Below are 14,246 nucleotides of genomic sequence, written 5' to 3' on the forward strand. Positions count from 1 at the left end.
AAAGTTTAACAAGCTTCTAGGTCATGCGAAGTATTCATTCAATCCTTCTCATCCCGTATTAAGGGTCTGTACATGGTCCAACAAACATTTCTGAGCTCATCTTTACTAGGGGCATTACTAGGAATGAATACTTCTTATATGGTAACTGAAAGAAATACCCGGGGGTTACCTTGTCTCTGTCCGCTTTCCTACTGGCAAATACTAATGTGCGGACAGGTTTTTCTCCATTTCTGACGTTACTTTCTTGATTTTTTTGTTTTATTTTTGGGTTTAACTATATATGTACACGAATGATACCATACTTACCTGTTCCACTGGTCTCAGCCACTTCCCCCACAGGCTACTGCTCTTCTTTTACCGGTTGGATACTCCTCTGGGTACATGAGAAATGGCTGAAAATAATCAGGTCACCTTCTCCTCCTAAATAAAACTTCAACATTCATTAGTACATATATAGGTTAGTCATATTTTTCATATTTTCTATAGTTTGTATGCTGGCCGTAACTGCTTCCACATCTACATAAGGTGGTGTACTTGCATTCTCTTTTTTTTCCTACTTGTTTATTGTTGCTACAAGTTCAAACAGTTCTTATATTTCCATTCTTGTCTTATATGACTTTGGTTAGACATACCACCTGCAATACCTTAGGATCAAACTCACCAACCCCTCTTGCTGCCACAGGTTTAAACAATTTGTATGTCTGACCCTTTGTTTTCAGGATTTTATCAGACATATTCTTATCCTTAAGTTCTGCAATACCTCTGGTTCAAAGCTGCCCATGGAATGGTACCCTATCTTTGTCAGTCATACATAACCATTCATTGCAAAAAGCCTCCGTGTGTGAACCATACTTTTCACACATAATAAACCTTGCTGACCCTCTCGGTCGCAATTCTGACCTTCTCGGTCCCGAGTCTGACCTTCTCGGCCCCAACTCTTCTTCAGCCTGAACTCTAGCTACCAAACGCCCACTGCTTGTGCAATTGGATCCCATCGCTGACTTTTTGCCAATAAACGCAATCCCCAATGCAAACCGCAAATAGACGGTGAAAGACACCTAGCGCTTTCACTTGCTCCTTCTCCGCTGAGTACCACGACTCACTCCAATAGTGAACACTGCGTACCCAGTGAGGCCCTATTGGTTTCTATTTACTGGAAGTGTTAGGAGTGACTTACCTTTTCCAGTAAATATCTGCCGCTGGAGATTTTCCTGAGAGAGACCAGCGAAAACTCCCTATACACTTTTTTATACACAAATCACGCTTGCGTATGCTCTATACAGCGCTAATGATACCACGATTTTACGCAAAAAGCTCGTAAAAAGGGTATCAAGTTGCGCTATCTATCGCACCCACAAACGCGCGGTCCAATCACACAGCATATAGGTACTTGTTACCTATCTGCCGTACAACCATGGGTCGATGTACAAACTGCGACCCTCAGCTCGGAGCGTAACAAAAAACCTTTTTACTTCAATACTACACAATGCACAATTCCCTATTACGCTCCTCTGCAAATCTCCTCACGATTTGCATATTAAACCTTATACTAACGTGAGTCAGCCGCCTCACGCCACCAAGCCTCCACTTACTTGATGTACCATACTACGGGATCCCGAATTCCCTGGGTTCAAATCCACTCACTCCTACGTTCGCTCACTCAAATACACTTTGTTTTTTCTGTACAGAAAATTTTAATTCATTCAGATAGGCAGCTTTACCCCCAGAGGCAATACAGTTTAAACAAAAGTTTTATACTAATCTGCTTTAGAAACCGAGTAGTTTTGTGCTATTGTATTAAATGTCTACTATCCCACCTTTGAACTAAACGACACTATTGTGTAATTTGTACTTAGCGCCCGCATTCTTACACACTTTGCGTACACACGCGACCGTGCGTGTCTCTTACGCTGCGTGCGCAGTCCTTTACTTTGTCCGGGACACGTGTACAAAACCCTGCGTCCGCAATAAAACAAATCACACAGCTCTAGAAATGTGAACAATACTAATTACTATTGCCCACTAGACACAACTTGTTCTGTATACACTTTTATGCAGACCTGCATTTGTGTCTTTACACTTACTTCCTTAAAATACTGTTATTTCAAATTTACCTATATAGCAACAAATGTATCCTATTTCACACAGATCTATAATGACTCTAGCAATAATCAATAATTTAAATGATATGATTCAGATTGGATAGCTATCTTGCAGAACATACACTGATATAAATATACACATAATTATAATAATATTATATATATGTACCATTCACTGGTCTCCTATGAGACACCTTACCTCTTATTTGCATATCAAAGCTATTTGCTTTTCCACTGCTCAGAAAAAGCAGTTACACAGGTTAATTTGCATTTCAATGGCTATCTTCCCTAGTAAGCAGATTCTACAAGTCTTGGAAGGAAAAAGAGGAAAAAACCCCAAAACCTTTTCTTTCCTTTTTCTATCTGTGTGCAATTTGTTTACACCAAGCCAAGCTTTTTTCTTACCATTTACTCTCACTAGGCCCAATTGAAACTATTTGTAATTGACTATGGCATGGGTTAAATAAATGCATTGGTAACTCATAAATGGTGTTTGATGTGACCAAGGAAACTGATTTTTCTGAGCAGACTGAAAATCAGCTATTTAGAAAATGACCTTCCTAAAATGGCCACTGCTCCTCCCCCTTCCACATCCATGAAGTTTACACAAAATGGTGGACAGGCCATGTGGTTAGTCCAAAATGGAGGACAGACCATGCGGCTTCCTGTGTCACAAAGAAATCACACATTATACAAGCACCAAAAGTTATTTTAGGCCTAAGTTTAAAAAAACTATATCAAGGCTATGCAGCAACTTTTAAATGTACTTTTACCTACTTAACAGATAAACAATCCAATCTGAATCAAACACAATATGACTTATTTGAACTTTGTTTTGCAACAATAAAAATACATTTTAGCATCTTAAATATTATGAGAAACGCATTGTCCCTTGAAATTTCATATCATTGGCTTACTGATATCACAACAATACACGTGGATGTTATTTTCATCAGCGTTGCGATGCGTCCATCGGAGCCGGTCGATTACAGCCGCGTTTGTAATGTACAGTGCATCATTAAGACCCTGATATCGTGGACCAGCCCCCATCTGTGAATGCCAAATTGCTTTCTCACAAATATTTAAAATGCCCGCTCTAATATATATTGTAAACGCCTGCACATCTTATTACCATTTGCCATGAATGTGCGCTGTACATCGCAAAACACTGCATCCATAAGAGAAAACAATACACCCCCACATTATCTGAGTTCCAAAGCTCATTGATGTATATATTTGTTATTAAAAGGATATGGATTCAATATATTACAATATACAGTATACCTATAGTTACAACTCATACAGTAAGCAGTTAATACATACAGTTACATACAGTTACAGTTACAGGCCAGCAATACAATACCATTCCCCCAATGCATCTTATGTCTCTCTCTCTCTCTCTGTAAATAAATACAGGAACTGATCTGCCAGCAACTCCTTCATCCTCTCACCTCAAACAGCAACTGAGCTCCTGTGTGATCAACAATGTGTTATCTAGTTTTTTGGGGGAGGGAACTTACTCATTCATGATGAGTCACTAGTCTCTTTGTATATGCTAAACAGGTTCAGCCTTGGGGATGTCCAAAGGGGCTGATCTGAGCTTCCTGTCCACTACCTGTTTGGAATATCTATTGTTCTAATAAAAGTGATTTTAGCTTACATACATTTAATCATAATTATTTGTTGCAATGTCCTACAACTTAATAACAAGTATCAAATGAATCTGCACATTAATCTGGTTGCTTTAATAGTAAATATGACAGGTCTATCTTGCTTTGTTCAAATAATACACATACATGACATTACTTCATTATATAATTTTAAATCATCATGATGTCTGGGGCTTGATATTATTATAATTATGTACTGTATGAAATAAGTGTAGAATCCATCTCTGTGGCATGTCCGTGTAAATGCGTTTGTTACCATATATATTGCTGTGCTCGCTGCACGTATTTGCAAGTATAGCGACTCATAATGTGTGTAGTTTGTATGTTCTTTCTATGTAATATTTTTGACTTCGACACCATCTATACCCCATGGTCCTTTTGGAGTCCCCAGCATCCTCTTGGACGTAAGAGAAATATCATGTGCAGAGAGAGTTAGATTTGGGTGGGTTATATTGTTTCTGTGCAGGGTAAATACTGGCTGCTTTATTTTTACACTGCAATTTAGATTTCAGTTTGAACACACCCCACCCAAATCTCTCCCTGCACGTGTTATATCTGCCTCCCCTGCAGTGCACATGGTTTTGCAAATCAGATGTTGTTTTGCAATCAACATTGAATTAGGCCCTATGAGCTGAATTCGTTTTTATACTGTATATCATTACTAATGATGGAAATTAGAACTCTACACTGGAAAGCCTGATAATTCTCTACTGTGTCACAACATGTATGGAATGCAAAGTCTATTAAAAATTTATAAATGCCTGCGCTCCGGGAAACAACTTGGAACGCTGATGTCTTATCCGCTAACAGATATCTGTGCGGTCCACCAATATAGGAAGTAATAACAGTGTTGGCTTCAGATGGAACACAAAAAACGTCACATCCAGTGCTAAATGACACAGCGGGGACTAATGATTTGTGATAGGTATGTGTATTTATATGCATCCAGGGAGATCGTGTCCTTATGCTTCTGACGAAGGGCAAGAAGTCTGAGATGCGTTCAGCATAAAGACAACATCTCACTGGACATAGCTTCCCAATGAATGGGAATCTGCCAGTAGGAGTTACACCTGCAGTTTCCGGGAATGAGTGTTTTCCCTGCTCCATTATTCCATCTGTGGAAGGCAGCCTGCTGTTTTTCTGGAGGGCCGATGTGAGAGTACACCACAACGATGGTGATATATGCTGTTTTGTTTTCAATTCATGTGAGTGCAATGTGTGATTAAAATGTCATATTCAATTTAAGACGTTGTTGCACTATATTCCTCTCTACTTGATCCCTAAGTTTCAGTCATTGGAAAGCTGTTCCATGTGGGAAATTTATCTTTCACAAAAAAAAGGAGCAACTAGGAAAGAAATCTCTAATTTACCAATATTTAAATGTAAACAACCTCTAAAGTGACTACACATTTATGGTAACATTGCATAACCGGTGGCTGGCGCCATTCTGGGACACTATTTTTGTATCAAATTTGCTGTGATTGGGAGTTTGGTGAAGGCTCTCCTGTTTTGTTATGTTCACAGGCTGAAACCATAAGTGTGTGCTCATTGTGGATCAATACTTTACAATAGTATACAACACAAAGCAAAACTAGTTAGGTTATGCATGCAATTTGTCTGTATGAAAACAATCACCCCCATTTTTAGCTTAACCATTCATCCCTTTATTTCCACTAGTGTTTCCCCCCCCCCCCCCCCCCCCTCTATTGTTTTTACTGACTGCACAATCTTTCCTTGTGTTTGCACCATAGCACACTATGTATTTGGTCTCTATTAGACTAGCCACATGTGCTTTTTAATCCTCATATTCCTCATTAGACCTGGAGCTGGCTGGCTTTTTTCTTTTTCACATCTTTCTCTTACCTCCTCTCTTCAGTGCACTACCACACACCCCCTCATTTTCTCCTCCTCTCTTCCTATTCCCCTATTTTTTATTATTCCTAAAAAATAGTATCCTCATGATTTTATTAGACATTACAGCACACGTGCCACCTAATGGCCTACATATGATCTGAAGTCAAATTACCCATGAAGCAGTGTGGTAACATTTGTTAAAAGGAATAGTTCACCGCATCCCTAGCTAATTCTTATCTGCATAGATGTTTCAATAAAACAATCTAGAATATTCTAAAATGAAGATATATACAAATTGTAATATGCAAGTTCTCAGAGTGTATAAAAATAAAATTATACAGTAATTATAATAAGCAGATTCTCAGAGTTGGATATAAAATAGTATATGAATTTTATTGTGAATAAAAACCATGAATAATAAAAATAAAATAAGGAATTCCTTTAAGAAATAAGTACCGGTATAGAGGACTCTAAAACATACAACATGTAAACAATACAAGACAAACAAACAAGGAAAGTTTTTCTCCTGTGGGTACACTGACAAGCGATTTACCCCACTAGGAATAATAGAGATTTGCAGGGCTGTGATGGTGTTCACTTAATGCCAACCAGTGTCCTTATAAGATTAACTCTCTGGTTTCCAGCTGGGATAGCTAAGTCCAAAAACCCTTAATAAACTGGATAAAGTCACTCACGCTGCTCAATAGCTGAGGTTATCTTCCTTATATTCTCAGTCCTTTGGTTAGTATCACTGTCTCTGCTCCTAATCATGCATTGATTTTTAGCACAGGAGCGCTGACTGAAAAGAGGTATTAATTGTTCCTACCGTTATACGGTGGGGAAATGAGGGTCCTATTCGGAGTGTGGTTTCCCAGTCCCCGAGGTGTCCGTGGTGGCGGTGGTGTTCGTCTGCCGGCAGACGTCCCGACAACCCGTACTTACTTCCGGGTGGCTATGTGAAGCGGCTCTGGCAGCTTGCTTCTAGACGGCTGTACGGAGCGGGATCCGTTACTCCACGATCGACCCGTTTCACCTTACACAGAAGGCTTTGTCAGGATTGTGGAATAATGGATTAGACAAACCAACGCTATTTAAATGCTTTCCACGGGCTCCATTATACTTCCGCCCTCAATACAAATGGAATTACTGGCATCCTTGCCCTTAGTGCATCATATATATTAATAAATAACGAAATAGACATAAAAGACCATACACAACAGACACAAAAACACAAAAAAGCACGCATCTACATGGATAATACATATTAAAAATTATTATAAATATTACTGGTATCTATATATATATATATCTAAACAACAATAACCCAAACTCGCGCTATATAGGATTTGGCAGCACCTCATAAGAAAGTCTCCCTGCTAGTGGGAGATATACAAAGATAATGGATAAAAGTATTCAGAGGGCGCACTATGACTTCAACTCCAAATATTGGAAACCAGCATGAACCGAATAACAATATTTTTTAATCAAACATTAAAACATTAAAAACATTAAAATCATACAGAAGTATAATAGTTCATAAGCACATTATTCATTTGTACATGTGTGCACTTCATAAATACTATCATAAACAAGTATTTATGAAGTGTCACACATGTACAAATAAATAATGTGCTTATGAACTATTATACTTCTGTATGATTTTAATGTTTTTAATGTTTGATTAAAAAATATTGTTATTCGGTTCATGCTGGTTTCCAATATTTGGAGTTGAAGTCATAGTGCGCCCTCTGAATACTTTTATCCACTATATATATATATATATATATATATATATATATATACACACTCATTGAATTAAATTTATTAATAATGCTATATCTTTAGATTAATTATTAGTTCATTTACTTCTTATATCTGCTGCGATGCATGTAGTACAAAAAGGGATTTATTTGAAAAACAAGAGATTTTATATAACCAATGGCAGTAGAAAATGTGTAAATAACACAGAGACACACGTCTATAAATATAAGACATATTTAAAAATGTATTATAAATATTACTGATATGTATAATGATATCTTATATAAATACACATTAAATTAGGGAAAATTAATTTATTGATAGTGCTATACCTTTAATTATACTCGATTAATAATTAATTAATTTGCTTCTAATATCCGTACCAAAGAGATTTATTTAATAAAGGCGAGAGATTTTATCTATCACGAATGGCAGTAGAAAGCATGTAGTTTTTTTGTATAGGTTAAAAATATATAAGTTAAGTACCGGATGTGCGTGAATAATAGAGAGGACCACATGATAGACAGATTGATAAAATATAAAGACATGATCTTAGGGTGGGTACAGGGGTGGTTTTAAACCCTTATTTCGGATATTGTTTATGGCTATTTGTTTTTATCTTAGAAAGGGTATAATTTCCATATCCAGGTTAAGTCCCCTAGGCGCCATAGTACCCATTCCATATATCATCCTTGTCTATTCTTTTGAGAGGATATCTTCCATATTTCCACCCCTCAGGGGTCTTCTGATCTGCTGCAGTCCAATAAATTGCAAAAGTCCTTGATCCGAATTGTGTGCTTCTTTAAAATGTATCGGTACACTATGATTTGTGCGTTCGTTCTTAACATTACATAAATGTTCTTGTATCCGGATGTGTAATTTTCTCTTTGTTTTGCCAATATACTGTAGGCCGCATGGACACCACAGCATATATATGACTCCAGAGGTATGGCAACTCAATCTCTCCGTGATAGTAAACACTTTCTCATTGGATTTGGATGTGATAGTCCTGGCTGTTCTTGTTGAGTTCTGTCTAGTTTTCTTACAGGTTGTACAGATACCACAACGTGAGAACCCCTGATTATTCAATATTTTCTCTGTTTTCATTGTCGAAAGTTGACTCCTAACCAGAGAAGTCTTAAGGGTGGGTGCTCTTCTGTATACCAAACGAGGGCGAGAAGGAATTTCATCTTTAAGGTCCTCAACCGTCTTTAAGATATGCCAATGGCGCCGGAGAATGTTTTCCAAAAGTTTACTTTGAGTTGAGTAGTCAGATATGAAGACCACATCTTTTGGGCCTTCTACTTGTTTGACCTTATATTTGAAAAGGTCATCTCTCTCCATTCTGCTGATTTTCTCTTTCTCTTTTTCAAGGTTTATCACATTGTAATGTTTCGCCTGAAGTTGTCCAACATAATTGACGACTGTTGTTCAAAATCAATTGGTCTGGAGCAATTTCTCTTTACTCTTTTGAATTGCCCCCCAGGGATGTTGAATATCCAATTCTTATGATGGTTGCTCCGTGCACTCAAATAACTATTGCAATCTGTTGGTTTTGTATATGTCCTTGTCTCCAATTTTTTCTCGTAAAAAAAAAATGGATAAGTCTAAGAAGTTGATAGATGTTCTACTTGTATTATGTGTAAATTCTAGATTAATGTAATTTTCATTCAATTGGTTCAGGAATGTGTCCAGATCTTCCTGTGTACCTTTCCAGGCAATTATTATATCGTCAATAAGTCTTGCCCACAGTTTAAGGTTCTTTTCTATGGAGGTGTTATTGCAGATTGTATTTCTCTCCCATTCTGCTAAAAACAGGTTTGCATAAGATGGCGCGAATTTGCTGCCCATAGCAGTTCCTTTTATCTGCACGTAAAAGTCACCGCCAAATTGGAAATGATTGTGCTGTAGTATAAAGAACATCGATTGCACCAGAAACTGTATTTGTTCATTTTTAAGGCTGGTGTCCTCCTCCAATCTTTTCTTGACATGTCTGCATCCATCTTCATGTTGTATGCACGTATATAACGACTTGATGTCACAGGTGGCCAGTATTAAGTCTTCTTCCCATTCTATTTCTTTCATCATATTTATTATATGTGTAGTATCTTTTAGATAGCTTCTCTGTTTGACCACTGCTGGTTGTAAGTATTTATCCACATAACCTGAGAGGTTAGATGTTAAAGATCCTATGCCTGCAATAATGGGTCTTCCAGGTGGGTTCTTCATATCCTTGTGGATCTTTGGTAGATGGTAAAAGACCGGCGTAATTGGATTCTTTTGGTTCAGAAACTCAAACTCTTTCTTATCTAAGATGCCACTTTCTAAACCTTCCTTCAGTAGAGTTGTCAATTTTTCTGTAAATCTAATTGTTGGGTTTGTTTTCAACCTCTGATATGTAGTTTCGTCTTTTAATTGATTCATAGCCTCATTCACAAACATCATCTTGTCCATGATTACTATTCCTCCACCCTTGTCGGCTGGTTTGATGACTAATTCAGGATTTTTACTGAGTGATTTTAAAGCTTCTTTTTCCTCTTTGGTGATATTCCATTTACTCCTTGGTATTTCTGTTGACATACTTTCTATGTCCATTTCTACTATTTTCTGGAAAGTTTTGATTGAATGACTTTTAAGGTGTTGTGGATAAAATGTGGAGGGTTCTTTCAATCCTGAATGTACGTACATATCTTCATTTTGTTCTGTTTTACGTCCTATTTGGTGGGTCTTATGGAATTTTTTCAAAGTTAATTTTCTATTGAATTTTTGCAGGTCAATGAAGGTATTGAATTTGTTAAGTTTATTGGTGGTGGCAAACTTCAACCCTTTTTGTAGGATCTTTATTTCTGTGTTGGTACGTTCATGACTGCTCAGGTTGAAGATGCCTTCTGTTGACGTCTTTTTTCGTTTTTCTTTCTCTTGTTGTTGTTCTTTTTTGTATTTGTTTCTAGTCCCTCCCCGCTTTCCTCGCTTATACTTGTACTTCGCTGTCTTCTTTTTCTCTTCCCCTTGCCCTGTTTCGATGATAGTCGCTTTGGTATTGCTCCTTGTTCCATTAAAAAGTGTTCCTTGTAGGCCATGTCTAAAAAAGCATCCATATAGTCATCAGGATCTTCATACTCCTCATCATCTTTTTCCTCTCTTGGCCTTCTTATATTTGTTGGATGTTCTAATTTTGCTGTAAGTCTATTCATCAAGGTGTTTGCTGACACATTGATCTCTTCTTGTATATCCTGTTTTCCTTGATTGAAGCTTCGTCTGAGGGTCTGTTCATCTGGATAACGTGCTGACATGGTCTTTTCTTCTTCCCTCCAGTTCTTCTTCTTTCTTTTTTCATCAAAGTACCTACTTTGTGTAGGGTATGTCGTATTCCTGTACGTGTTGTAGTTGTTTCTTTGTGTTCCAAATTGGTTCTGCTGGACTCTGTCCGTAATCTTCCGACTATCTCTGGTCATTCCATTCTGTCTCCCATATGGTGAATGTTCCTGTCGATTCCGATCCGGTCTTCTTGATTCGTTTTCTATCTCATATCTGTTGGTTCTTGATGTATAATATCTCTGTTTGCCTTGTTCCTCTCTATTTGGATATAATACAGAATCTCTTTTCCAATTTCTATAATCGTACTGATAATCCTCTAGGTCCCTATTAAATTTTTGTTTCTTCTGTTCAATAGTTTCTTCCTCAATCCTTCTTATTTTATTTTTTGTCAGGGAGTCTAATTTCTTAAAGTCTTCCAGATTTTTCAGGGGCTCTATTCTCTTTCTGATTTTTTCAATACTTTCTTCAATTTTTTTCAGGGAAAGTTCTCTATCCTCTATAATTAACTTCATAAGACTGTTGGAACAGGAATCAAGTGCTGCGTTCCACCTATCCAAAAATGTATTATCATTTGACAAAAAGGTTGGTTTTTTCAAAAGACGTAAACCCCTTGGGATCATCTTCTGATCCAGGTATTTACTCAGGGTAGTGCTTTCCCACCATTGTTTTACCTCTGTTATTTCCAATTTTTCCAATGTTAGGTATAGTGTGCAGAAATTTTCTTCTGATACCGGTGCTGTTTGTATTTTACTGCCTCTGCAGGTACTGAATGTTTCCAAATGTTTATACCTCTCTTCCCTGTTAATAGTGCAGAAGTTCCCAAACGCAGTCCTCAGGTTTTAATTATATCCATGCTAGGACACAGGTGACTTTAGTACCTTAGTCAATTTAATTTAACCGTCTATGCTGAGCCATGGATTTAATTAAAACCTGGACCACTGTTGTGCGTTGAGGACCGCATTTGGGAACCTCTGCTCTAGCAAATGTGCCAGCGAGTACAAAGTGGAAACCACCAAAAATACATTAAGAAAAAATAATTCTGGGGGGGAGTGGCCAAGGTGGACATGGAGTAGCACACAGGCTGTGTAGCTCTCCAGCTCAATTATCCGGCTAACAGATCCTGTGTCTCCCCCTGGGGCCACAAATAACCCCAGTACCTGCTTTTATGTGTGAAGGGACCTCTGTGCCACCTTGGGACCCGTCTGACTCTCTCCTCCTGTTGCCGGCCTGAAAGTGTGTGCGGGGCTCCGGAGCTTGCCGGATCACGTGGGACGCCACTCTCCTGCTTCTCTGCGCTGGGGACTGTGACCGGCCACCGCACTGCACCCTGCCCGTACCCGATCCTGCCGGAGCCGCCATGTAGAGCCGAGGTGCGGGAGGCTCCATTACACGCACTGCCCGGCTCTGCCTGTGCCCGGAGACTGACCTCGGGAGTCCCCGTTGCTGCGCTGCCACGTGTGCCGCCAATCTCCTTCCTCCCTGCTGCGGCCCCTGCCTCTCGGCTCCGGCTCCCTACCAACCTACTGGGGCTTCTCATATTACTGGGGCAACGGGGCACAGCTTGGTGGGCTGTACATATATTAACTTGCTCCTGCTGGACTGTTTTGCCTCTTATGAGACCTGCTGGATGGTATTAACCCTTGGATGGCCTACTTGTTACAGCCTTACAGCTCCACACTCTGTACTCCCCTGTGGCTCAGGTTGGCGGGCTGCATCTGGACATATCCCATCCACTAAGTGCTGTGTGTGACTCCCCTACTGGGGGATAACCTGTTAAACCATATATTCTGGAATGCAGTGGGAGGCGCCTTTTTATTGTATCTTCTCTGTGCTTGGTGGGCATTTTGACTGTAATCTCTCCGCCATTCTACGTGCACTAGTGATCTTCGTTTATCTGTTGGTCTCCTGCGGATCGTGTCACGCAACTGGACGGTTTTGATATACTATATTTCTCTGATTCCCGCCATCAGCTTGGCTATGATGGTCAGACAGCATCAAAATGCTGCAGCTGCAGCGAAGTTAGAGAAATATGCCAGAAACCCTCCGGCACGGACCCAACGAAGGGGGGAGGCACAATCGGCCTCGCCGCCGCCATCACCTTCTAATAGCTCCTCATTTGTGGAGGCTACGGATGTTGCTTTGCAGAAAGTGCTGGACATGGTCACTGCCAGTGAAACCCGCTTGGCCAACAGGATTGGTCAGGTCCAGGCGGACTTATCTATTATACACCAGGACCTTCAGCAGGTGCGGGAGAGGGTCGGTGAAGTTGTAACGCGCATCTCCACACTGGAGGACACGGTTTCGCCACTTGGTGGACGTACTACAGCTCTGGAATCCCAGATGTCGGAGGTACATTAAAAGATGACGGATATAGAGGGAAGACTGAGACGGAACAATATCCGCTTCGTCGGCCTACCTGAAAAAGAGGAGGGTGCCTCTCCTGAAAAATTTCTTGAAAACTGGCTGATAAATGCGTTTGGAGCGGAGGAGTTCACCTCACATTTTGCAGTGGAGCGTGCTCATAGAGTCCCGATGCATCCATTACCTCCAGGAGCGCCGCCCCACACATTCATTGCCAAACTCCTCCACTACCGTGATCAGGAGGTTATTCTGAAATTAGCCCGCACTAAGGGTCTCCTCAAATGGAACGGATCCCCGATTTCTGTCTTTCCGGACTTTGCTATTGACGATCAGAAAGATAGAGCTCTATTTCTCCCAGTGAAGAGGAGGCTCCGGGAACTGAATATCCCTTATGCCATGCTTTTCCCGTCTAAACTGCAAGTGGTTTCGGACGGAGAAACTAAATTCTTCATGACTCCCTGTGAAGCCTCAGTTTGGCTAGACAGACGCTTTCCGGCACGGCGGGCGTTGGCTGCTGATTGAACCCTTCTTCATGACTCCCCGCGAAGCATCAGTCTGGCTAGACAGACACTTTCCGGCTCGGTGGGCGTTAGCCGCTGATTGAACTCCTGCACTCAGTTTCTCTACTAGCAAGTATACTGCTTCTTGACTACCTGTCGTGTCATATATGAAGGTGGTCTCGGGAGGGGGGGGTCCATGTTGGTGTTTTTTGTTGAGTTGCTTTGCCGGGTCTACAAAGGCTTAATAGCTTGTAGCTTAATACAGGATATCGTTGGGGTCATGTGGCCACATGTAGACGGGGAGAGTACTAATTGATACTCCTGTACTGCTGTTATGTTCTATATTATGGGTGTTTGTTCTGCTGCATAGTCCCAGAAATCCTATTCAGTTGGGGTTGTTGCAGTGGCCTAGGGGGGGATTTGAACTAAGCTGGGAGTTTCTCCTGCCTTAAGGTCATTCAATTCTTGGCCCCTTTTTGGATAGTGGATTTTGTTTTTGTTTTTTATTAGAAGAATATGTAAAGGTATTTTCTGCCTTAGTTATTACTGTTAGTATTTAGGGAGTTTTGTTCGTTAGGGAACCAGGTATGCTGCAAGTTTTACGTGGTATGCGGGGTGGGAGTTATTTTAGGATATTGTTATTGTTTTGTTTCCATTTCTTGATGTGCAATGCGCTTGTT

This window comes from Pseudophryne corroboree, chromosome 6 (genome assembly GCF_028390025.1).
Source record: "Pseudophryne corroboree isolate aPseCor3 chromosome 6, aPseCor3.hap2, whole genome shotgun sequence".
NCBI lineage: Eukaryota > Metazoa > Chordata > Amphibia > Anura > Myobatrachidae > Pseudophryne > Pseudophryne corroboree.